Here is a 27,993-nt window from a genome sequence, read left to right as displayed (position 1 = left end):
GTGGCTTTATCGTGTCAGAAAAACAGTACGGAAAGAAAGAACTACGCCTGAGGACTAGAAAAAGGAAATAATTTTTAAGGCGAAGACTATATCAACGTCATGTGGAAGTTACTTCGACGTACTTTCATATATCATACTGCCAAGGCATGAGAAATTCCTGATAAAGGGAATCAGTTTACATCATGGTTTGGATAAGGATTTAGGTCACAAAAGTCAGCAGTGGATCTCGTTTATAATGTGACGCAATTCCAGGAGAAACGCTACACATATCGTAGCGGTTTAGTGATGGTGTTTCTGGACACTGAAAAGGCATATGGCAGTGTGAAGAAGCATCAAGGAAAAGGTATTGGAAGGATGACTATGAGAAGAATTGAGGAAATTTATCAAGGAACTTGAAGAAGAGAAGACAGACTAGTTAAAAGAGAAAAATGAGCCGAAGGAAGAGAGTGTATACTCTTAATAGCCGTTGTTCATGTAATGTAGGAGTTGCAGGGCGAATAGGAGATGAAAACATGAAACCAATGATGTCTGATGATGATTTAATGATGTGGGAGCAATGGAGAAAGAAAGATACGAGGAAGGCTAAATGTATTGTAGGAAGTAGAGGGAGGCTAATGTGGAGAAGATTTTATGCAGAGAAGTGTGAACAATGATGACAGGAGGAATAAGACGTGAATGGAAACGGATGCCTGTTTTGGAGGGCAAGTACCTACTCAGGATAGCGGGAAGTTACCCGGTGAGCATAATGGAAGGCTGTGGGAGGAATGATAAAGGAGTAGTGGAAACGAGGGAAAGCACATGGATTACCGCAAACAAGCAAGGATATACCTACAAAGAGCAAACAAATGTTATACCACGCGTGTAATGGTCCAGTATTCAGGTATACCTCGAAAACGTGTGTAAGACAGAATAGATAGGTGAACGGGATACGGGCTTGTGAGATGGAATTTCAAAGACGCGAGAGAGGAGTAATAAGAATGTGTTGAGTAGGGAATGAGACATAGAGGAAATAGTAAAAGGGAAGTTCATTCAAGAGACTACAGAAAAGACAAGATTAAGATGATATGAACGTGTTAAAACAATGAGAGTAGGCAGGATACCAAACAGGGTCATATGCAAATCGAGGCACGAAAGACATTGTTCTGTCCTTTCTGCTTATTGGTTATTTTGTAGTTTTACCTATCGGCTGACTTACACACCCGTATCACTGAAGTCGACTTGCAGTAGAGTTTGGAATATACACTATGTTCGAATATTACGAAGTATCTCGAGGAAAACCTTCTGTTGACACACAGCACGGATTGTACGGATTGAGGAAACATTGTTCTTGTGAAACGCAATTTGCTCTTTATTCACATGAAGTAATGAGTGATATCGACGGGGGATCTCAAATTGGATCCCTATTTCTAGATTTTCGTACGGCTTTTCGCGCCGTTCCTTAGAAGTGACTTTCTAATCAAACTGTGTGCCTCTGGAATACTGTCGCAGCAGAGCGATTTCATTCGTGATTTCCTCTCACAAAGCGCACCGTTCGTAGTAACAGATGGAAAGTCTTCGAGTGAAACAGAATAGATATGTGGCGTTTCGTAAGGAACTGTTATAGGCCACGTGCTGTTTCCTAATCTATAAAACGTTTTAGGAGACTACCTGAGATGATGATGTTATTTGCCGTCTAGTCATCACGAAAGCGGAAAGTTACCTGGTGAGCATAATGGATTCTAAACAATACAAAGAGAGGTCATCCAAATGAGAATTAAAAGGAATAGGTTAAATTTCGGTTACACGAGAAATCATTCAAATTTGAAGACCGTCAGTTCAACTAAATACCTATGAATTACAATTACTAACAACTTAAATTGGAACGATCACATAGAAAATGTTGTGGGGAAGGCGAATCAAAGACTGCAGAACACTTAAAAAATACAACAAATCTTTTAGACTGCCTGCGTTACCGCTTGTCCATCGTCTTCTGGCGTAATGATTCCCTACATGCAATCCTTACTAGGTAAGATTGACGGAAAACATTTAAAAAGTTCAAAGGAGAGCACTTGGCTTTGAATTATCGAGAAAAAGAGCGTCACGACTTTGATATGCTATTTTAGGTGGCAATTATTGAAACAAAGGCATTTCTCACTGCGTTGAGGTTTTTTACGAAATTTCAATCACCAGATTTAACTTGCAAATGCGAAAATACTTTGTTGACTCGTACCTACACAGGAAGAATTGAGCATCATAATAAAAGAAGAGAGATCCAAGCTCGCACACAAAGATTTAGGCGGTTGTTTTACCCATTTGGATTCCAAAGTTGAACGGGAGAGACATAGTCAGGAAGTGATACGATGAATCCCCTGCCAAGCACTTACGTGTGAACTGCAGAGCAGTTATTTAGGTTAGATGTCGACGTAGACAGAAATAATGGGAGAAACAGAAACCTACTGACAGAATTTCGAAGGTTGTTCGGGAATAACTGTCGAACATTCTGGCTCATTACAGATGCCGACATAATTATGATTTATTCGGCCGGCCGCTGTGGCTGTGCGGTTCTAGGCGCTACAGTCTGGAACCGCGCGACCGCTACGGTCGCATGTTCGAATACTGCCTCGGACATGAATGTGTGTGATGTCCTTAGGTTAGTTAGGTTTAAGTAGTTCTAAATTCTAGGGGACTGATGACCACAGATGTTAAGTCCCATAGTGCTCAGAGCCATTTGAACCATTTTCTGATTTATTCGGTTTGTTACCCTGTTACTTTTGGCTCCGTGAAAATACCTTCACAAGAGTGAAAAACCTCATCACTAAACAAAGAATAATGCGACAACCCTCACACGAAACACGTACAGTGCGATACGATTGCCGTCGTTCTGGGTACATCTGGTCGTTGTGCCTTTCAAATGGTTCAAATGGCTCTGAGCACTATGGGACTTAACTTCTGAGGTCATCAGTCCCCTAGAACTTAGAACTACTTAAACCTAACCAACCTAAGGACATAACACACACCCATGTCCGAGGCAGGATTCGAACCTGCGACGTAGCGGACGCGCGGTTCCAGACTGTAGCGCCTAGAACCGCTCGGCCACCCCGGCCGGCCCGTTGTGCCTTTCATCCATCGCACTGAGTGAACCTATACGTGAGGTGCATATTTGTCTACTTTCCATCAGTAAACCTATCCACAAGGCTTTGTGTCACTGTTGGCCCACAACTACAACTGACTGAAAAATAAAGCCGAGACTTAAGCGCGCAGTTCCAAAAGCAAGCTGGAGGGTGAAGAGGAAAGAGAATTTCACTCTTGACATCAACAAGTAATAGTGAGTGAATGAAAGCAGTTTGCTTTCACACAAAACTCAAACCACACAGCGCCGACATTTCCGTTACTGTACAGATATTTTCATTCCAACAAAGATACAAAGATAAACGAATGTAAGGGCTCAAACGAAATGCAAATATTCTGCAACTAACTACTGGATACCGCGGGTCCCAAAATGGAATGTACCTCTGAACAACACCCGAAATCTTGTGGGAATGGTTTGGGTTCACACCCACAAAAATCTGGTGCCATCAGACATTTAAACACAGAGTGTGAATGCCAACACACTATAATCGCGTTCTATTTCGAGATCAGGCCTCTCCTTGGACGCCGTCAAATCTGTTTGGAGGTTATAAGGACTGTCGCTTTTAGAAATTCGCTCACGGATACGGCGGGCCCTCGCACGGGTAATCCTGCCACCGCGGACAGCTGTGAAGAGTGGCGGGAAGTGGAGCTCGAAGCACGGAGACCCGCGACCGGACAGCTGTCAGACGGGGCGGCAATGCATTGTAGTCCGCGTCCAGCGTGTTTGCCGGTTTCCCCCGCGTGCTGGCCGCCACAAAGACGTCTCCTCTGGCGTGTGACCTGGGGTCACCGACAAAGCAACGCTTCCACGCTCCACGCGTTTGCGCTGTTTGTGACGAACATAAGCTGTCGGTTTTGATGGGACTTCGTTTTTGGCGTGAAATAGCCACCAGCTTCGGAAAGGCCTGAGAAGTAACATCTCTGTTGGTGTCGAGGCGCTTTTTATCTTTTGCTTCTTTGGCTCGAAGTTTTTTTTTTTTTTTTTTTTTTTTTGTATGCATGACGCATACCACTTCCGTTTCTCTGTATAATCCAATTGGTGGAATACTACAGGGTATCTCAAAAAGTATTATTCGATTTCACAAGACTATATCTTCTACACTGAAGAGGTAAAAAAAAAAAGAAACTCCTACACCTGCCTAATATCACGTATGGTTCCGCGCGAGCACGCAGGGAAGTGCGCAACACGACGTGGCATGGAGTCGACAACTGTCTGAAGTAGAGCTGGAGGGAATTGACACTATGAATCCTACAGGGCTGTCCATTAATCCGTATGAGTACGAAGGGGTGGAGATCTCTTCTGAGCAGCAGGTTGCAAGGCACCCTGGATATGCTCAATATTGATCATGTCTGGGAGTTTGGTGGACAGCGGAAGAACTCAGAAGAGTATTCCTGGAGCCACTCTGTAGCAATTCTGGACGTGTAGGTGTCGCATTGTCCTGCTGGAATTGGCGAAGTCTGACGGAATGCAAAACGGATGTGAATGAATGCAGGTGGTTAGACAGGATGCCTACCTATGTGTCACCTGTCGGATTCGTGTCTAGACGTATGAGGGGTCCCATGTCGCTCGAACCGCACACGTCCCACACCATTACAGCCTGGACAGTCTCCTGCTGGCATGCAGGGTCCATGGATTCACGAAGTTGTCTCCATACCCGTACACGTCCATCCGCTCCATACAGTTTGAAACGAGACTCGTCCGACCACACAACATGTTTCCAGTCATCAACAGTCCAATGTCGGTGTTAACGGTCCCAGGCAAGGCGTAAAGCTTAGTGTCGTGCAGTCATCAAGTGTGCACGAGTGCGTCTTCGGCTCGGAAAGCCCATATCGATGATGTTTCGTTGAATAGTTCGCACGCTGACCCTTGCTGATGGCCAAGCATTGATATCGGCAGCAATCTGCGGAGGGGTTGCACCTCTGTCACGTTCAGCGATTGTCTTCAGTCGTCGTAGGTCTCGTTCTGGCAGGATCTTTCTCCGGCCACAGCGATGTCGAAGATTTGATGTTTCACCGGATTCCAGATATTCAGTGTACACTCGTGAAAATGGTCGTAATGGAAAAATCCCCACCTCACCGCTACGTCGAAGATGCTGTGTCCCATCACTCGTGCGCCGATTATACCACCACGTTCAAACTCACTTAAATCTTGAAAAGCTGCCATTGTAGCAGCGGTAACCGATGTAACAACTACGGAGTACATTTGTTGCTTTGTATAGGTCTTGCCGACCGCACAGACGTATTCTGCCTGTTTACATATTTCTGTATTTGAATACACATAGACTTATCAGTTTCTTTCGCGTTTCTGTGTAAATCAACGAAGATAAAATTTGGCGCAAATTCTGGTTTCCACATAGGATTAAGGCTTTTTTCTTCGAAGAAAACATTTGATTTTACACACATCAAAAAAAGCTTTGTATCACCTCGGTTCCGAGAGTTCCGGAACCTGTACAGAAAATTCGAATAGAGATCAACATAAACATCATTTCCGCCCTTTTCATTGCTCATGAAAACCACACATTGCATGTTGTACCACCACACAGCGAGACCTTCAGAGGTGGTGGTCCAGATTGCTGTACACACCGGTACTTCTAATACCCAGTAGCACGTCGTCTTGCACTGATACATGCCTGTAATCCTCATGGTATACTTTCCACAAATTCATCAAGGCTCTGTGGATCAAGACTGTCGCACTCTTAAACGGCTATTCGGCGTAGATCCCTCAGAGAAGTTGGTGGGTCACGTCGTCAATAAAAAGCCTTTTTCTGTCTATTCCAGGCATGTTCGATAGGGCTTATGTCTGGAGAACATGCTGGTCACCCTAGTCGAGCGGTGTCGTTATCCTGGAGGAAGTCATTGACAAGATGTGCACAATGGGGGCGCGAATTGTCATCCATGAAGACGAATGCCTCGCCAATATGCTGCCGACATGGTTGTACTATCGAGCGGAGGATGGCATTCTTGTGTCGTACAGCTGTTACAACGCCTTCCATAACCACCAGAGGCGTACGTCCACCTCACATAATGCCATCCCAAAGCAGCAAATCCTTGCTGCACTCACTAGACAGTGTCTCCGACGATTTTCTAGTTGAAGGCATATGCGACACTCATCGACGAAGAAAATGTGATACCAACCATAAGCGCTCCATTCGGCATATTGTTGGGCCCATCTGTACCGTGCCGCATGGTGTCCTGGTTGATAAGGTGGACCTCACCAAGAACGTCGTGAGTGAAGTAGCGTAGCATGCAGCCTATTGCACACAGTTTGAGTCGTAACACGACGTTCTGTCACAGGTGGCGTTGCTGTCAGGGTTCCTCCGAGCGATAATCCGTAGGTAGCGGTCATACACTGCAGTTGTAGCCCTTGGACGGCCTGAGGGAGGCATGTCATCAACACTTCCTGTCTTTTTGTTTCTGCTCCGCGTCCGCTTTGGTTCACTCCGAGACGCATGGACACTTCCCTTGTTGAGAGCTCTTCCTGGCACAAAGTAACAATGCGGAGGTGATCTAGCCGCAGTATTTATCGTGTAGACATGGTTGAACTACAGACAACACGAGCCGTGTACCTCCTTCCTGGTGGAATGATTTTAACTGATCGGCTGTCGGACACCCTCCATCTAATCGGCGCTGCTCATGCATGGTTGTTTACATCTTTGGGCGGGTTTAGTGGCATCTCTGAACTGCCAAATGGACTGTGTCTGTGATACGATATCCACAGTCAACGTTTATCTTCAGGAGTTCGGGGAACCGGGGTGATGCAAAACTTTTTTTGAGGTGTGTATAACAGTACATCATTTGCAGGCATGCTTATCACCTTGAGGTACGTTTTAAATTTACGGTTAAGATCAGAGTAATAGTAACAAAACAGTCTCACTTGCGTGTATTTAATTAAATAAACGCGACTCAGATTGTTTTTGACCATCAAGATACAGTTGACGCTGTAGTTCCACAGACAATAACTTATGTTTAAATTAGAATCAAAGTATTCATATATCTTTGACAAACGTTCAGTGTGTCCTCCACCGGACGCCTGAAAACCATCCAGACGATATATTCAGTAGTGGTCACCTGCTTCAAATTAGGATTGCTTGTTCTAGATCATCGACTGTGTATTTTTCGGTCTTAAGTTGGCGGAAAAATGTAGCTAATGCAGCTGGATTATTGTCGAAGTTTCTAACGTGTTCGTGGTATCTAATGGTGAGCTATCTGTCCGCCTGACAGCGAGAAAACATTTTACAACAACACGAAAAGTGGTAATAAACTTAGCCAAAACAACAACAAAACGACAAATAAGAAATAACCATTAAAGCAGGTAATATAACGGAAAAAGAAATAACCTACAAACACTTACATTATAGAAACTGAGTACTGGCCACATAACATTACGCCAAATCAATCACAAACTGACAACTAATAATGTTATAGCAATAAAGATAGACAAAGGCAATAGCTGAGTTATATTTTAGCGAAACGACTTCATACAAAAAGTAGAAGACTTCTTATATGCAAACAGTATCATAAACAGGGATCCCACAAACAGACATGCAGCACAGACAGAGAAAACTGCCAAACAACATAACACAATGCTAGCAGATTACGAAAAAGGATAATGTATACTGTGTTGTAATGAACCCTAGAACAGCTAGACTTCATGGACAAGGAAAAATCCATAAACCATTACTCCGATCCACCTAGTAGTAGGTAGGATAGATAGCGTTAGATACTCAATTAGCTAAAAATTACTTACCACCCGTACTGCCCGTCCATCGGTAGAGACCTCAATGTTGCGATGCTGCTCCGTCCTGTTCAAAAATAAAATTTCCAGAATGGTTTCAGAATTGTGGAAAAAGTCAGATCACCAACATATACAGGCACGTTATTCCTGCAACCTTCTCTTCCGTGAAAAAGAGAAGAGCCGCAAATCTATTCTGAGGAATCTGCACAAAATATATGAAGTTTTGGACAATCTCAGTCTCTCTCTCTCTCTCTTACTTTCTGTCTCTCTCTCACTCTCTCTTACTCTCTTTCTCTCTCTCTTGATTGTTATGTGTGTCTGTTGTGTTCCACACTTTCTCGCATGAGATGGTTCACTTCTCCACTTAAAAAAAACTCTGCTGAAGAAGCAGTACGTCACTACATGGGGGCGACTTGTGGATATATAGCCGGCCGCGGTGGTCTCGCGGTTCTAGGCGCGCAGTCCGGAACCGTGCGACTGCTACGGTCGCAGGTTCGAATCCTGCCTCGGGCATGGATGTGTGTGATGTCCTTAGGTTAGTTAGGTTTAAGTAGTTCTAAGTTCTAGGGGACTGATGACCACAGCAGTTGAGTCCCATAGTGCTCAGAGCCATTTTTTTTGTGGATATATATACAACCAATGTCTTCAAACTCCTTTTCCATCGCCAAATAGCTGTATCTGTGGAAGATGCATTGACGAACTCTCGACGAAACTTCCACCCCACGATTGTAACTCGGTTGCACCTATTGAGACGGAGAACGCAAAACGCCATCGTTGTTGTTTAATCCACAACTCAACTCGATTCATGCTGGGTAATGAATAAACGACCATTGACTTAGTTCTTTCAGGGACGCTCCTATCACATGAACCAGCAACTTCCAGCTGGCGCAATGGCAAACTTTCAGTATAGGTGCATGAGTTACAATCTACCTTAGGTTTCTATCTTCGTCCATGAAGAAAATAGAATCTTTTAAAACACCCAGTACTTCGTCTTTTTAAATTAACTACCTAACTAGCAGCTCCTTTCACTTATCAAGTTAAGATGAATTCCGCGACTAGAGTTCACCGTCATAAATGTAGATAATCCATTTTTTTCTGTGCAAACGAAAACGTGTTTACTAAATAATTCCTCCTTGCACCTAAAATTAATACAATTCGTCGTATGAAGATAATGTGCAGTCTCTTACTCAAATGGCAGACGGAATTCTATTATGCACATCTGGATTCAGAAAGAGCAGATTCCCCCGAAGCGGTAAGTACATTATATCTGCTGAGCAAGGCACTGAATTTACTATTACGAATTTGGTGATTTGCACACACACACACACACACACACACACACACACACACACACACACTGATACACTAGTCTAGCCACTCATACTTTTGTGTGGGATAATGTGTCCCAGAATTAAGTTGAAAATAGCTCAACTCCCTGGTGTTGACCTATATTTTTGGAAGGTTTCTCTTGATTATAAGAGCAATGCAGAAACAGGAAATCGTCCCCTATATACAGGATGGCCACAAAAATCTGAAAAGCTTGTAACGATGTTACAGGGTAGACTCTGCTGAGAAATAGTCGTTCAGAAAAAAATTCGATACTTTTCAGCGTTCCCAAGTTAACTAGCACTGAAGTTAGCCAATCAGGCCGTTGCACACACAAATTCGAGGGTCCACCTGAGATGGTTTCGCCAAAAGTGTTTTTCGTTTGGTTTCCTAATATCGAACAAGGCAGCGATACAAAAGGTGGACATGGGACAGTAATAAGGATCAAACTCGAGGCAAAGGCTATGCAGTTTCTTGCGTTATCAGCTACGTTTTGAGAACAACTAATTGTATATGGCGGGCAGCTAGAATTTGCGGGCGCAAAGACGTGATTGGCTAACATCAATGGTAATTAACTCGGAAAAGGCGCAACTTGCGAATATTTGTCTGAACAATTATTTCACAGCCCAATCGACCCTGCATCACCCTACAAGCTTACAAGCATCTCGTGAGTGGAGATTAGTATAAAGGCATTCACTGTCTTCTTTTCGTCAATATCTTTACATTCAAACCACTTTTTGACTGTAGCAGCAACATACACAGATGCATTACTTTGTTGAAATATTAGACTTACGTCCCATAGGTCCTCACACATTTTAATTAGTTCTGCCTGTGGCGTCTCACTGTAGGTGAGAGAGCTCATTCTAGTGTTCAGCTAAGCAGTGCGTGACTTATCTCCACCGCAGAAGGCTGTCCAGATCATAACACTTCCACCGTCAAAATTTCTGCTCAATATTACCAGCTTCTCTCTTCTCAGATCATGCCAGTAATACTGAAATTGACCCTGCCCATCTAAATAAAATTTTCTTTCATCACTGGAGAGCACTTTACCCCATTCTGAAGTCCATGACATATGGTTTTCAACAAACTCCAGTCAAAGCTGTTTATGTTTGAGTGTTAGAGCGACAAATCTGCCAGTTGCTGGCAACTGTAAATCAGCAACAAGTTGTGGAAAATAAGGGTTTTTGGGCTTTGTTTTGCGAAAAAGTAACCATTTTTATGCCTCTGATAATTTTCCACTTTGCCCAAATTTTTCATTCTGTCCATACCGTGAACCCAGTCCAACGAAATTTTCAACCACTGTACTTGAACATTTCAGCTTCGGCTGTTTTACGATTAGAGAGTTCCGTTTCCTTGTACGTACCGATTTTCACTTTCTCGTCACATGATAACTGTTTTCCGCTTGGTTTTGTCGCAGCCACGGTTTATGTACACTGCATACACTGTCACTAATTGTCTGTTTGCTGTCTGTAGTAAAGGCGCTTACTCACACACTAACGTCGCACAGAGTCGACTGCCTTTATACTGAGTTCCACACTCTGCCAGCTGAATCGTTGAGCTCTTGTTACATAATATAATACTGACATAAAATGCGATAGCATTTGACTGCGTTTGTCAATATACTGGATTTGATACTATCGCATACATATTGTGCACAATTATTCCAACCGACAATGTTGATCTTCCTGTAAATACCTATGCTCTTGTACTGATATCCGAAACTGTAGCACCAAATTTCAAGAGCTTCTAGTCTCTTCTCGTCCGTTTCCCCCATTCTCCATTACCATGCACTGCTGTGCTCCAAACGTACGTTTTCAGAAATTTCTTCCTCAAATTAAGGGCAATGTTTGACACTGTTAGAATTCTTTTGGTTATCAGTGTCCTCTTCGCCTTTTGATCTTTATGTGCTCCATCACATGTTTATGCCCTCCATCATGTGTTATTTTGCTTCCAAAGTAACAGAATTCCTTCAATTTGGATACTTGGTGGTTCTCAATACTGATATCAGGAAAGTAAGACGGACAGAATTTTTTACCACAGACGAACGAAAATGTCTTAACGTCATGTGTTGATTAGTTGATTATCCTTGTTATCGTCGAAGGAACTAGAAAATTTCATGTTCATAGAACACCATTGTGCAAAGACGGTTTCACATCTTCGATTCATTCATTATTCACTGAATAGATCTGATTAAACTCGGCAACAAAGTTTATTTCTGTCAGACAACTACTGAATTTCATCGACCGAAATAAACCACGAATTATTTCTAGGTTTAGTGCCACTCTGCTAACCGAGCCTGGTGGATGAGCGGTAACGCTCGGGCCTCACATTCGGGAGGACCTGGGTTCAATTCCCGGTCCGGCAGTCTTGCCTGAGATTTCCGTGGTTTCCTTGGTCACTCCAGGCAAATGCCGGGACTGTACCCTTTAGATGGCCACGGCCGACATTTCCTCCCTATTCCCCCCCCCCCCACCCCCCACCCCTCATAGCTACCCTCTGTAATAAAAAAAAAAAACTGAGTGAACGGATCAACGAACAACCTGAACGGGTGTCATCGGACGTCCGCGCCGAACAAATTCAACGAACAATACAGAACAAAATGAGATCAACAAAAAAAAAGAAAGGCGGTAACTGTTTTGATTGTTAATCAAGAAACTCTGGGTTCCAGGCTCGAACCCCGCCACTGTTTAAATTTTGAATAAAAATCATTTTCAGCTGCGGCCGAAGACTTACAGCATAAGAAAACGGCCTTATTCTGCCAACGGCCTCGTCGAAAGGGGCGTAAGAGCACACAGATTTTCAGCTTACTCTCTTGCCCTTGGTGCGGGAAAATGCCCCTAAAAGACGGACGAATTAGCAATGATCAACAGCGTGAGGATGCAGAACGCAACGGAAACCACTACAATGGAGACATATATTATTTATCCACTTGAAACTTTCCCGAAAGTACGTGAGAAATGCACTGAGGCAGAGCGGGCGGCCGAAATTCTGCATTGTGGGATATACGCCGCCACGATAGTTATCATGGCAGGCCCCCTTGTGATATCAGCCCTTCTGGCTGATTAATTGCCTGGTTAGAAACACGCCACCGCTTAAACTTTGATTAATAATTAGCATTGGTGGCCTGAAGCCTCCGGCATGTCGGCCGGTGTGGCCGTGCGGTTCTAGGCGCTTCAGTCTGGAACCACGTGACCGCTACGGTCGCAGGTTCGAATCCTCCCTAGGCCATGGATGTGTGGGATGTCCTTAGGTTAGTTAGGTTTAAGTAGTTCTAAGTTCTAGGGGACTGATGACGACAGATGTTAAGTCCCATAGTGCTCAGAGCCATTTGAACCATTTATGAGCCACCGACATAAGAAATCAACCTCATTCTGTTAACGGCCTTGTGAGAGAGGGCGCAGGAGCAGACAGAGGTTCAGAGCATTCTCTTGTCCTAGGGGTGGGAAACTGCCCCTAAAAGACGGACGAATTAGCAATGACCAACAACAAGAGGATGAAGAAGGCAATAGAGACCACTGCATTAAAGACACACAACGTGTAACCCCAGGACATGTGGCCCGTTATTGAGAATGTTTCTTATGATCTGACCACAGGCCAAAGATTCCGGATTAGTCCCCCTTTCGAATCTCCAGGACAGGACTGCCAAAGAGGAGGTGACCATGAGAAAAAGGTTGAATGACCAACGGAGGTATAACTTTCAAAGAGTCGAGGCGAGTAATGTCAGAAGTTTAACGTGGTATGGAAGCTATAAAATGAGAAAATGGAAATGTTAAGGCTCAAGCTATATATGCTGGGGGTCAGTGAAGTGCAATAGAAAGAAGACAAGGATTTCTGGTCAGACGAATATTGGGTAATATCAACGGCAGTTGAAAATGGTATAACTGAAGTAGGATTTGTTACGAATAGTAAGGTGGGACGGAGGGTGAGTGACCGTGGACAGTTCAGTGATAGAATTTTTCTCACTACAATCGACATCTAACCAACAATAACAACAATATTTCCTGCGTACATGCCAACGTCGCAAACAGAAGATGGAGAGATAGAGAAAGTATTTGAGAACATAGAACGGGGAATTCAGCATGTAAAGGAAGACGGAAATCTAATAGTCCTGGGGGAATTGGAATGTGGTTTTAGCGGAAGCAATAGAGGAAAGGGTTATGGGAGAATAGGGACTTGGCAGTGGGAATGAGAGAGGAGAAAGACTGAATTCTGCAATAAAATTCAAAAGAGAGGGAGGTATACTTGGAAAAGGCCGGGAGATAAGGGAAGATTCCAGTTAGATTACATCATGGTCAGGAAGCGATTTAGAAATCAGATACCGGATTGCGAGGCGTACTCAGGGGGAGGATATAGACCCTGACTGAAGTTTAGTAACTATGATGCGAAGGCTGAAGTTTAAAAGACCAATAAGAAAGAATCTATGCGCAAAGAAGTGGAGCACGGAAGTACTAAAGAACGAAGAGAGACGCTTGAAGTTCTCTGAGGCTACAGATAATGCAATAATGAATAGTTTAGTAGGCAGTTCACCTGAAGAGGAATGGACATGTCTTAAAAGGAAATCACTGAAGTTGGGAAGAAAAACGTAGGTACAATGAAGGTACCTACGAAGAAACCATGGGTAACGGAAGAAATACTTCAACTGGCCACCGAAAGAAAGAAGCACAAAAATGTTTAGGGACATTCAGGACTACAGAAATATATAGGAATGAAATAAATTGGAAGTGGAGGGAAGCTAAGGCCAAATGGTGGCATGAAAAATGTGAAGAAATCGGAAAACAAATGACTATCATCAGGGCTGATACAGGAGATAGAAAAGTCAAAACAACCTTAGGCGAAAGAAAAAGCAAGGACTGTAGCATTAAGAGTGCAATGGGAATTCCACTGTTAAATGCAGAGGAGAGAGCGAATAGGTGAAAGAACACGCTGAAGGCATCGATGAGGGAGATGAATTGCCTGGTGAGTGATGGAAGAATGAACAGGGTCGGCGGGGATGAGGTACGGGATCCAGTCTTAGAAACAGCATTTAAAAAAGCTTTAGACGACTGAAGATCAAAGAAGGCAGAAGGGATCGATAACATTTCATGTCTAAAATCATTGGGGGTAGTGGGAACAAAATGACTATTCGCTTTGGTGTGTAGAATACATGACTCTGACGATATACCATCTGACATTCTGGAAAACTGTAGCAGCAACACAATTCTAAAGATAAGGAATCCGCAAGTGCGAGAATTATCGCACAAACAGGTTAACAGCTCCTGCATCCAAGTTGCTGACAAGCATAATATACAGCAGAGTGGGAAATAAAATTAAGGGTCTGTTAAAGGACGATCACTTTAGCTGTAGGAAAGGTAAAGGTTCCAAGAGACAGTTCACACGTTGCGGCTGATAATGGAAGCAAACTGAAGAAAAATCAAGATACGTTTATGGGATTTGTGGAGCTGGAAAAAGCGTTCTTCAGTGTAAAATTGTGCAAGATGTTCGAAATTCTGAGGATAATAGGCGTAAGCTGTAGGTAAAGACAGGTATCATATAATACGTGGAGAACGAAGAAGGAACAATAAGATTGGAAGACAAAGAACGAAATGTTTCGACTGGAAAAGGGGTAAGACAAGGATATAGTCTTTCGCCCTTGATATCCAATCTATAAATAGAAGAAGCGATGGAAGAAATAAAATAAAGGTTCCAGAGTGCGATTAAAATTGAAGTGAAAGAATACCGATAATAAGAGTCGCAGATGACATTGCTGTCCTCAGTGAAAGTGAGGAAGAATTACAAAATTTGTTGAATCGAATGAACAGTCTAATGAGTAAAGAGTAGGGACTGAGGGTAAATCGAAGAAAGACTAAAGTAATGAGAAGTAGCAGAAGTGAGAATAGCGAGAAATTTTACTTCGGAACTGGGAATCTCGAAGTAGACGAAATGAGGGAATTCTGCTACCTAGGCATTAATTATCACATGGTGGTTGGACCAAGGAGGACATAAAAATGCAGACTGTCACTGGAAAAAGGGGGTATTTGACCAAGAGAGGTCTATTATCAAGGATATGCCTTAAGCTGAGGAAGAAACTTCTGAGACTGTACGTTTGGGACACAGCATTATATGGCAGCGGAATATGGACTGGGGGAAAACCGTAACAGAAGAGAATCGAAGCATTTTAGGTATGTTACACAGAAGTATGCTGACAGCTAGCTGAAATTATGTGGTAAGGAATGAGGAGGTTCTCCGCAGAATCGGGAAAGAAATATGTGGAAGACACTGACAAGGAGAATGGACAAGATGATAGGACATCTATTAAGACATCAGGGAGTGGCTTCCATGGTACTAAAGGAAACTGTAGAGAGTAAAAGTTGTTTGGCACATGAGAGGAATTCGTGGCTGGCCACATCAAACCAATCAGAAGACCTATGAATAAAAAATAGAAGAAATGACCTTCTTATGACCGCCATGCCCACTGACCCACAGTAGTACAGGTGATATCGTTAGAACATCAACTGCTGTACGTATGTCTGACCCTATATTTCCCAGCAACGACACGGTTATCACGTTGATGTCTTCCATTGTCACGCTAGTCATCACTAGCGAGCAACGAATAGTGTCGCTTGTTTCGTTTTTTCAAGTTATGGCATGTCCAATGCCCATCACGAAGTCACAGTTGTGTAAAGTTTCCCTTCATTTCCCTCGACGCCACTGTCAAGTTATGGAACACAGAACAGAACGCACAGCAGAAGAGAAACAGCGTGGCATATACTATTTCACAGAAGAGCTGCTTCGCCGCTTCCAACCTTCTAAGGCTACTTGTTGTTCGGAAAACAAACTGACTCCACAAAGCCTTGAAATTGCCTCAGCGACCATGAAAAGAAGTTGCTTACAATGCTTACATCAGTTAATCGAAGTTGTGAATAGCAGATACGTGCAAAGTAATATTGCAAAGACAAATGTATCAGTCTACTAAAAGCAAAATAGGATGGGAAGAAATGAAAGTGCCAGATGAACAGGTAACTTTCATCACCGTCTCCTTGGTATATTGAACGTATTTGGAATAACTGAGAACTTAGGCTGCATTTGCTACTCTGAAATCAAAAGTTTGGCACAGGAGAGGAATTCGGGCCCTTGTCACATCAAACCAGTCGGAAGACCGATGATTCAAAAAAAGAAAAAATGTTCTCCTTATGACTACCATGTCCACTGGATCATAGGTGATATCGTCAGATATCTGTAGGAGACCATTAGAGGATATTATGAATATGTACGTCATATCCTGAAATCATATCAAAAGCATAAAGTTATATAACAACAATAGACTATTACAGGACATTATGAACTGGTACATCACACCCTGACCCCATTTCAAAAGGATAAAGTTGTCTAATAACAAGAGTAATTAAATGAGTAATAAATTAAAAACAAACAATGATAACCTCATGCCAGTGCTTTTTGGCTTGAGGTTACACAGTTCCAGGCCATGATGTCCCAAAAATCTAAGCTTACAGATTTTAATGTGTCACCATGGCATGACCTTCAATCCTGTTAAAGCACAAAATAGGACATACTAGTTGAATTTAAAATTTGGTTAACCTGACATGAAAAAAATAAGTAAATTGAATTGCTTCAAAATAAAATAGTTCAAATTAATGTAATTATTATTAACAGAAATAACTCTTACAAATATCTGCCAGCCACATGTGCTGAGTAATGCATGAGCTTAAAGTGTAAATATAAATATACTTATTATTCGTGTTCACGAACAAAATAACTTATTAAACACACATATGCAACACCCTAAATATACACTCTTAAGCAAAAAAATGTCAAAATTTAAATCATATCAAGAAACCAGACATCGTGTTGTTAGATTTGTCGTGTAAACGGATGTATATGACTGTCTTCTCTTCACTAATGAAAACGTCAAGATGTCTCATTTTTACACATCGTCATAAAATTGTTAATACACAAAAGAATTATGGCTCGGTTTGGGAGACTAGGATGGCAAAAGGAATATTTGACAGGGAGGCAAAATTTTTTTGTACTCACAGAACTCACACACACACATACATTTGCATACGACACTTTTAGCTCATATTCTTCATAATGATGGTACAGACTGGACAAGGTATTCTTGTTTCTTGTTTGTGGCTGGCGCTGAATATGCAAGACTGGCTGACATGGCCTAGTATGTGAGATAGTCCTTGACATGATCCAGGCGCTGCCGACTTGCTGACATTTTATGGAGGGATCCGGGACTATAATCTCCATACCTCAGACCAATAGTGCACCTGACACCTGATCAAGAAACCCAGGTTTCCATCACACAATGAGTTCCTTTCCGTCTGAAAGATTCATTGTACTGAGTACTCTTCAGTGGAGTAAGGCGCTTGTGGCCTCAGCCAACGACTTATTAATCAGGCTGTATACTAAGCAGTATTGTGCCTGTCTCATTCATACAATTCATCCCGTAGCTCACTGCAAGAAAAAATACCAGGAAAATTAGTATATGACTTACGTATGGCTTATTAACACTCACACATATGTACTAATGATACAAAAACTCTGCTACATCTGGCAGACTGTGTTACACACGAATAGACATTCTGTTTCCTTTCATCTTCAACAAGTCATTTCATTTCATGATAATATACATAACGTACATCATTTTCAGCATCCGCTAATAACCTAAGTACACAATATCATAAGATGATCCTTACACTAAAATAGAATAAATAAACAAGATTTATGATTTGTACAAAAGTATCATGTCACAAAGAACAATGCATAAGATTCATGTAATAAATGGTTAATTCGTAGATCCATACGATGATGAACTACACTGCAACCCACTTCATATGGCTCATTGCTGCCCCCTAAAGTCTAACTGAATCACAACTACTTCAGTGCTACTAAATTAACGACTCATGTCTAATTCCAAAACCAACGGCAACCCTGTTCTAATTCGTTTGTCGTCTCTTCTCCCTACAAATCCATCTTCGCCTGTAAAAGCACTATAAATTCTAAATCAAACAGTATCTTACGACAAATTAGCAAAGACTTGGCCCTCTGCACAAAGTCTCCTTTCAACCATAAATTAACAAATTCTGGCCAATACTCATCTCTAATCAAAATCAATTCGAAATACATTTTACATTTATCACCGTTGCTGTGCTACAATTCTTCCTTGTTCCTGGATGACATTAATCAATAGTACAATTCTTTCTCGCATAATGTATTATAAAGAACGATAAAGTTACAACACAGTATTAATTAACAAAACAACATATTTCTTATATACAGAATGCCATAAAACAGCATATGCAAACAAATGTTTTTAATACACAAGAATATTACTTAGATTGATTGATACCGTAAACCAAGCACACTACAGAAATGTTTCATGATCCAAAACAATATAAACTGTACCTGGACACAGTCTCTGCGCTTATAGTACATTCATAAAATAAACTATTTGATTCTTGTGCTGAAAAAGCAATGGCTCCTGCACACAGCCTTAGCATCTGCAAGATATATACAGCAGAAATTGTCTGGTTTCATGATCACAAGCTATAAACCATTCAACAGTATCCCTAGGGACATACAAACGCAATAAAAGAGAAGGGCATGGCCATGTACAATACAATTCACCTAATCACTACCAAATAAGGAGGTGCACTGACGAGAAACATTATAGTTGAAGGAAAAAATGTGTGAGCAATTACAAATCAGGCAGTTCACTGAGAAATCGTAATATAAGTATGAAAATATACAACATTGTTCATCTAAACCAGATGGCTAGAACTTCAAATAAACATAGTCATTTAAACACCATTAAATCAAACACACATCAACATCTACATGATTACTCTTCAACTCACAATTAAGTGCATGCAGAGGGTTCATCGAAATATCTTCAAGCTACTTCTCTACCGTTGCGCTCCCGAACAGCGCGGGGAAAAGGAACCCTTAAGTATTTCCGTGTGCTCTCTGATTTATCTTATTTTATTATGATGATCATTTCTCCCTATGTAGGTGGGTTCCAATTCACGGCCTTAAGATTTGTGCTATTTATTGTTACCGAAATTTAGAGGATTCCTTTTAGTACCTGTGTGGATGACTTCACAGGTTACTACTTGCTAACAGAACATTTCCAAACCACATACACAACAGAATGACATGCTGCTTCGACAACCCATGCATATCAAAATTATGTACCACTGTGAGGCGAGAGAAAATTGACATTCACTCTGACAGTCACTAATTATTCACAGCAGATTCCATTCGACACTGAATAACAGTAAAACATCTCACTTCATAATACCTTGCCTCGAGATAGTCATGTGTACTCACCAATATACAGGAATGACGAAAGTAAAGACTTCAACATTGTTACCCTTAGGCCGAGGTTCCAGTTCCTTAAAGCTGTTCATTTACAAATCAGTTACTTGTTTAATTATTTCTGTTTGTAGCTACATTTCATCATTCATTAACTCCTTTGCATTGGTTCAGAACAACCATCATGTGACTTTACTTTGCAAAACAATTCTCAATTAGTTTATTTCTAAATTTATAGTTCCGCACAGGCTCTGAATCCCGTTACTGTTAAAATAGCAAAAGAGGTTAGCTTATTCATTAGTTAACTGCACTCATCCTTAATTGTCCCCTCAAATAACCACCAGCCTGCCATGCACCTGGTGCCGGCAAAAATGCTTGTTCGTATTCTATTCGTGTACCAGTCTACACAAAATAATCATCAATGAACAACTAATTTTAAGTGTTCCTGACATCAGTGAATACTTTATTATGCACATCTTCATAGTCTCAAGAACAGATGTAACTACTGCGTGATTTTTCAAACTTCTATCCAACTTCAACCAAGAACCACAACAACACACATCACCTAGCAATAACCTTCATTCAGTAGGAACACCAACAAAGTTTGTATGCTTCTCTTTACTCGATAAATAAGTACAAAACCTACAATAACACATTATATCAACCTCTATTTTGGAGGAAATTCGTAACTACACAAAAATTTCACTTTAAATAACACATTTACGGTATTCTGTATAATCATAAGCACACTAATCACACCATTCTCCTACGAAAATCATCAATCTTCATATGTAAGCAACCATTTATTGGACAGAACACATCTCATGATTTCAACATTATTCATTCTGTGACACAACATATCATGGTTCACAACTTAGAGCATTTACTTTCATTGTCCATAGATACGCTCAAAGTTATTAATTCAACTCATTTTTCACAGTATTCTTCAACTGCTGTCTGTAACTGAAGCAATCTTCAGCGTTACTGTAGTTTTTGCTGTCATATACAGGTTGGAACCACTACGGATCGTTCAAAAGTATTCGACGAAATCTGAACGTGATCCGAAGCAGCAAACGGTCTTTATGCTTTTTTCAATGCTCCTGTTTTATGACCTCCTGTGGCTTGATCCCACAGGGTGCAACATTGACACATGCGTGAATAAAACGGATAAGAGTCTTTCCAAGTTGGACGAAACCCTCGGTGGCATCTGTTCACATTTATTGAGAATTTTAAAAATGTACCTGTATGGACAGAACCCATGACGAAGTTCTAGGTGCTAGCAGATTGCCAAATCTTTCAACACACTAGGATTTCGGATGACCCACTATCAAACACAAGAGAAGGAGTGTAACGAGGAAAGAGCAGCAACCGAGCGGATCGGCCGCGTGGTGTGAGGCATCATGTCACGGATTGCGCGGCCCCTCCTGCCAGAGGTTCGAGTCCTCCCCCGGGCATAGTTGTGTGTGCTGTTCTTAGCGTAAGTTAGTTTAAGTTAGTTTGAGTATTGTGTAAGTCTAGGGACCGATGATCTTAGAGTTTGGTCCGTTAGGAATTCACACAAATTTGAAAGAGCAGCAGCGCAGCATACGTACAGGCGCCTGGGACTCTCGTCGTTGGTTCAGTCTGTACACGATACGTTTATAAGGTGCTCAACAAAGGCGGGAGGGTGACATCGAGGCATGCATGCCCGAAGGAACTTTCCGACGTAACATAGGTCCTGCAATATCGTATTGTTAAACCAACACCAGGCAAGCGACTTTCAAGTAAAATGTCTCCCCAGTACGGGAACATACATAATTGATGTACGGCTGCAGGAGGTAGACACTTGGTTGACGACATATGGAAGTTTGGGTCTGGCGATGAGTCGTTCTCGGGTAGCCAAACGGTAAGTCGACCGCTACCAATAAACGGGAAATCCGGGTTCGAGTCCCGGTCCGGCACAATCTTTCATTGTCCTCATCCCATTAGATAGCTCATGGTTGTCCATGGAGGCCACTGCGAATACATTTCTTGTGTGTCATAGTGACTGTAGTCGCTGCAGCACCAGTTTCTCCGAATTAACTTTGCATCATAATTCGGAATAACACAGGCACTGCAATATTGCATAAATGCTGACGATATTAAATAAAAGAACCATTAATGTTATGTAGAAACACTTCTTGAACCCTATGACAATAAACGGAAGTAGGACCCCCAGTTATAATAAATTGTGTACGTAATCCACGCAAATCCAGTAATAATAATCTAACGAATGTTTTTCTCACGTTCTGACAGGTAAGCCTTTATCATTACAACTGAAAACACAACCACAAAAAGTTAAGTAATGTCGGTCTAGCAATGACCATGCACAACTACACGTGTCACTTGGTCGTGGTAGTCAGGAAAGCTCAGAGCGTTTTATATTAAAATGTTTCCCGCCATTTAATTCTCTTCGGTGTTTCGAAGTGTAGTTAACAAAGAAGACAACTGCTAGCGATCCACGCGTAGCTGCCATCAGTCTTCAGACTACAGTTTCTTCAGGCTAAGGTCTCAGGATGCAGTATTCCTAGAACGTCTCCTCCAATGGTGTTTCAAGTTGACAGAAGGCAGACATCCAGCGCAAGGAACATATTATATCTCCACTGCAGCACTTGAATCATGATGGCCAATAACCGAGGAATACACATTGAGAGCAAGACTGTGCATGAGTTCTCTTACCCTGAGGTGATGCCGGCCGCTGTGACCGAGCGGTTCTAGACACTTCAGTCCAGAACCGCACTGCTGCTAGCTCGCAGGTTCGAATCCTGCATCGGGCATGGATGTGCGTGATGTCCTTAGGTTAGTTAGGTTTGAGTAGTTCTAAGTCTAGGGGACTGATGACCGCAGATGTTAAGTCCCATGGTTCTTAGAACCCTTTGAACCATTTTGAACGGAGGTGAAAAGGGTCATTGGATACCTTCTAATACCATGTCGCGCCTTCTTTTGCCCGGCATAGTGCGTGGCACGGCATGCCATGGATTCAACAAGTCGTTGGAAGTCCACTCCAGAAACATTTAGCCATATTGAATCCATAATTGGGAAAGTGTTGTCGGTGCAGGATTTTGTGCATGAACTAACCTCTCGATTTTGTCCCATAAATGTTCGATCGGGCGATCTGGGTGGCCAAACCATTCGCTCGAACTGTGCAGAATCTTCTTCATCCCATTCCGGACAGTTGTGGCCTGGTGAAGCGGCACATTATCATCCATAAAAAGTCAATCTTTGTTTACGAACATGAAGTTCATGAATTGCTACAAATGGTCTCCAAGCAGCCGAACATAACTATTTCCAGTCAATGATCGGTTCAGCTGGACCTGAGGACTCAGTCTACACCATTATAGAGTCACTATCTGCTTGCACAGTGCCTGGTTGACAATTTGGGTCCATGACTTCTTGGAGTCTGCACCATATTCGAACCTTACGATCAGCTCTAAGCAACTGACATCGGGACTCATCTAAGCAGGCCACGGTTTACCAGTCGTGTAGCGTCAATCCGATATGCTCAAGAGCCAACAAAAGGTGTTGCTGGCGATGTCGTACTGTTAGCAAAGTAACACGCAACGGTCGTCTGCTGCCGTAGACCATTATCACCAAAATTCACTGCACTGTCGTAACGGATACATTCGTCGTACGTCCCATATTGATTTCTGCGGTTATTTCGCGCACTGTTGTTTGTCTTTTAGCACTGGTAGCTCTGTGCAAACGCCGCAGCTCTCGGTCGTTAAGTGAAGGCCGTAAGCCGCTGCGTCGTCCGTGGTGAAATGTAACACCTGAAATTTGGTAATCTCGGCACACTCTTGACCCTGTGGGTCTCGTAATACTGGATTTCCTAACGATTTACAAAATGGAATGTCCCAAGCGTCTAGCTCTAACTACCGTTGCGTGTTATAAGGCTGTTAGTTCTCGTCTTGTGGCTATAATTACATCGAAAAGCTTTTCACATAAATCACCCGAGTGCAAATGACAGCTCCTCGAATATACTGCATTTTACACATTTCCAATGCGATACTACCGCCATCTGTACATCTGCATATCGCTATCCTATGGCTTTTGTCATCCCAGTGCAAATCCATCAGGTGTGACATGCCGCACAGTCAAGCATGACTTGATAACACTCGTTGGTAAGCTACACGTACATCGAAATCATAAAGCGAATCATAGAGAATCACTACGTTAAAAATGGAAATTTGTTAAAACACAAAATGAAGTTCTCTTACTGAGATACTTGTATTCCTCGCTTGGCATCCTTACTGTAAACGATTTATGCCTTACAAATAATCTGCCTGCTGCGATGTCTCTCAGAAGCTGCCTTGTACTCACACAAGGTCGCCGTGTAAGAGCAGTGAACAGGTGCCGCTGGACTGGAACCGCTGGAAATATAATCTCGAGTCGCCTTAATTACGTCAACTTCTTGTCGTCAGCGTGTCTGGGACGCGGCGGCAGCTGGCGTCCCCGGGGCGCCCGCTCCATCAATTATACGAAGCAGCAGCTCCGCGCGGCACCCGATAGCCATCAATTTGAAATTCTGATCAGAGAAACTGCGGCCAGGGGGCGACACTTCCACTCGTAATGAGACGATAGCCATCTGGAGGTGAGGGAGGCGCTACGGCGAGAAGGTTCGCCTTCCTCCGACCTGTTCGCAGCGAGCTTACAGCCATCCTACGGTAACGACGGACGTGTAATTGACCAAACTGTTGCATCTTTTGTATTTTGAATCAGTTCACTTCAACAGCAACTACGTGCTTACTCAGGACGAAGTGTGTCATAACAGTCGCTGTCGGGAATTGATTTAGTTGTACTGCCTAACGTAATTTGTGATACAATTGTTCAGGCAAGTGCAATGCCAATTCTGTCAAGGGCATCTCTAGATCTGATAATGAGACAGGTCGATCAGAGCGGAAGCTTAGGAGAGGAGCGTAGTGGAGGCATGGTTTCTATGCTGTTTCTTGTACTATTGTTCCAAAAGTATACGGGGGAGTGGTGTATCAGACCAGCTTTGTGATTCGATTGAGGAGTTCCTAGCAAATGCAACGCAGCCATTAATTCTTAACAGACAGAAATCTTCATACGTGAAAGTAACTTCTGGCCTGCCCAAAAGCAGTGTTGTAAGAACAGCATTGTTCGCAACGCATATAAAGGACTTAGTGGATAACGTCGGAAGCCCCATGAGGCTGTTAGTGAATGTCACAGTTGTATACAAAGACGTCACAGTGCTACAAAACTGTAGGGAAATGCAGGAAGACCTGCAGAGAACCGGCACTTGTTACAGATATTAGCATCTACATCTACAGTCTACATTTATATCCCGCAAGCAACCCAACGGTGTGTGGTGGAGGGCACTTTACGTGCCACTGTCATTACCTCCCTTTCCTGTTCCAGTCGCGTATGGTTCGCGGGAAGAACGACTGCCGGAAAGCCTCCGTGCGCGCTCGAATCTCTCTAATTTTACATTCGTGATCTCCTCGGGAGGTATAAGTAGGAGGAAGCAATATATTCGATACCTCATACAGAAACGCACTCTCTCGAAACCTGGACAGCAAGCTACACCGCAATGCAGAGCGCCTCTCTTACAGAGTCTGCCACTTGAATTTCCTAAACATCTCCGTAACGCTATCACGCTTACCAAATAACCCTGTGATGAAACGCGCCGCTCTTCTTTGGATCTTCTGTATCTCTTCTGTCAACCCGACCTTGTACGGATCCCACACTGATGAGCAATACTCAAGTATAGGTCGAAGGAATGTTTTGTAAGCCACCTCCATTGTTGATGGACTACATTTTCTAATGACTCTACCAATGAATCTCAAGCTGGCACCCGCCTTACCAACAATTAATTCTATATGATCATTCCACTTCAAATCGTTCGGTATGCATTCTCCCAGATATTTTACAGAAGTAGCTGCTACCAGTGTTTGTTCCGCTATCATATAATCATACAGTAAAAGATCCTTCTTTCTATGTACTCGAAATACATTACATTTGTCTATGTTAAGGGTCAGTTGCCACTTCCTGCACCAAGTGCCTATCCGCTGCAGATCTTCCTGCATTTCGCTGCGATTTTCTAATGCTGCAACTTATCTGTATACTACAGCATCATCCGCGAAAAGCCGCATGGAACTTCCGACACTATCTACTAGCAGCTGACGTTGTTGTTGCTGTGATCTTGGGCCGCGTCCTATGTAAGTTTCAGAAGGACTGACGGTGAGTGACGCCTGGATACGCCACACTTCAGCAACAAGCGGCAGCATCGGATGATACGCTCCGGTGTCCTGCCTGCCAGCGACAACCTCCCGTTACATCACGGCCAGTGGAGCTGACCAACTGTTTCTATACAACGGCACCCCTAAACCGTAGAATACTGTAGTTAGAAAGAACGGCAACAAAATTACCATTACATAGGAAAGTAAGGCGATGAAGGAACACTGTGCATGAAATTTACGAAGGGATGAATCTTCATGGTGAATTTCATAATTTGTATCATCAGTTACGAAAATCATCAGACAAATACTTCGAAAATATGTGGGTGACCAGAGAGATGATTAACTATCTCATAAACAAATTACAGAGGAATATTTCTTACATTACCAAGAACTTTCAACAGCCGATAAAAAGTGAAGCGGCTGTCTAGTGACATTATACTGCAAAATGAGATTTAAAAAAAAAAAAAATTGGTAGAGCACTAGCCCGCGAAAGGCAAAGGTCCCCAGTTCGATTCGCAGTCCGGCACATAGTTTTAATCTACCAGGAAGTTTCATATCAGCGCACACTCCGCTGCAAAGTGAAAATCTCATTCTGGAAACATCCCCCACGCTGTGGCTAAGCCATGTCTCCGCAATATCCTTTCTTTCAGGAGTGCTAGTTCTGCAAGGTTCGCAGGAGAGCTTCTGTAAAGTTTGGAAGGTAGGAGACGAGGTACTGGCAGAAGTAAAGCTGTGGGGGAGTGGCGTGAGTCGTGCTTGGGTAGCTCTGTTGGTAGAGCACTTGCCCGCGAAAGGCAAAGGTCCCGAGTTCGAGTCTCGGTCCGGCACACAGTTTTAATCTGCCAGGAAGTTTCATTATACACGAAGTGTACATGGTGAGTTAGTAGCATCATAGGCTAGTGCTCGGATTCGTTGTTTTGTCTCGGGTTCGGCTGTTTCTGCTTTTACGTTTTAACTAACTCCGTTACAGTCGTTTCACAAATTCTGTATACTAAGTTTTATCTATGCTGTTTGCATTACATCTCAAAGAGTAAATTTGTAAGGTCTTTCCAAAGTACTTAACTTTAACTGTATATACACGTATCCCAAGATATTACACACTTCAACTTCTAATAAAACACAATTAAAAACAGTGAAATTTTACTGATATTTGACTGTGGGGAACATAATTCATCAGCAATTCATGTAAAGGCTGAGCATTTCACTTAATATAAATAATATGCATAAGTAAATCATACAGTATTTTTGAAAAAACAGTCAAACTTTTTGTGAGTTAATCTGTCTAAAAGTAAGATATAGAAAATATTAGAGAAAAAAATTAATGCGCGTCATTTTCTGTACATGATATCGAGCATCATTCAAAGGCATGTCAAATGTTCCTCGGATCTCTTTTATTTGTTTTAGATAAATCGTTTCACAAAATGCGCGTACAGATTTGACTAATTCTTTGTTTTTCATTTTTTTCGCTTTTTATTCAGAAAGTATGATCTTATAGACAATGATACATCTGCCTAATATCGTGTTGGGTCCACGCGGGAACGTAGAAGTACCGCAACACGACGTGGCATGGAATTGATTAATGTCTGAGGTAGTGTTGGAGAGAATTTACATCAGGAATCCTGCAGGGCTGTCCATAAATCTGTAAGAGTACGAGACGGTGGAGATTTCTTCTGAACAGACATCCCAGAGATGCTCAATAATGTTCCTGTCGAGAGTTTGGTTGCCAGCAGAAGTGTTTAAACACAGAAAAGTGTTCCTGGAGACACTCTATAGCAATTCTGGACGTGTGGGGTGTCGCATTGACCTGCTGGAATTACCCAAGTCCGTCGGAATACATAATGGACACGAATGGTGATCAGACTGGATGCTTTTGGTCCAATATCACACCAAGTGCACACACCTCACACCTTTACAGAGCCTCTACCAGCTTGAACAGTCCCCTGTTGACATGCAGGGTCCATGGATTCATGATATTGTCTCCATACTCTTACACGTCCATCCGCTCGGTACAATATGAAACGAGACCCGTTCGACCAGGCAGCAGGTTCCCAGTCATCAAAAACCAATGTCAATGTTGACGGGCCCCAGGCGAGGCGTAAAGATTTGTGTCGTGCAATCAACAAGTGTACACAAGTGGACCTTCGACTCCGAAATCCCATTTGGGTGAAGTTTCGTTGAACGCTCGGACGCTGAAACTTGTTGACTCCCAGCATTGAAATCTGCAGCAGTTTGCGGAAAGGTTGCCCTTCTGTCACGTTGAACGATCCCCTCTTCAGTCGTCGTTGG

This window comes from Schistocerca piceifrons, chromosome 1 (genome assembly GCF_021461385.2).
Source record: "Schistocerca piceifrons isolate TAMUIC-IGC-003096 chromosome 1, iqSchPice1.1, whole genome shotgun sequence".
Taxonomy (NCBI): Eukaryota; Metazoa; Arthropoda; class Insecta; order Orthoptera; family Acrididae; genus Schistocerca; species Schistocerca piceifrons.
Note: the sequence above shows the minus strand (reverse complement) of the source record.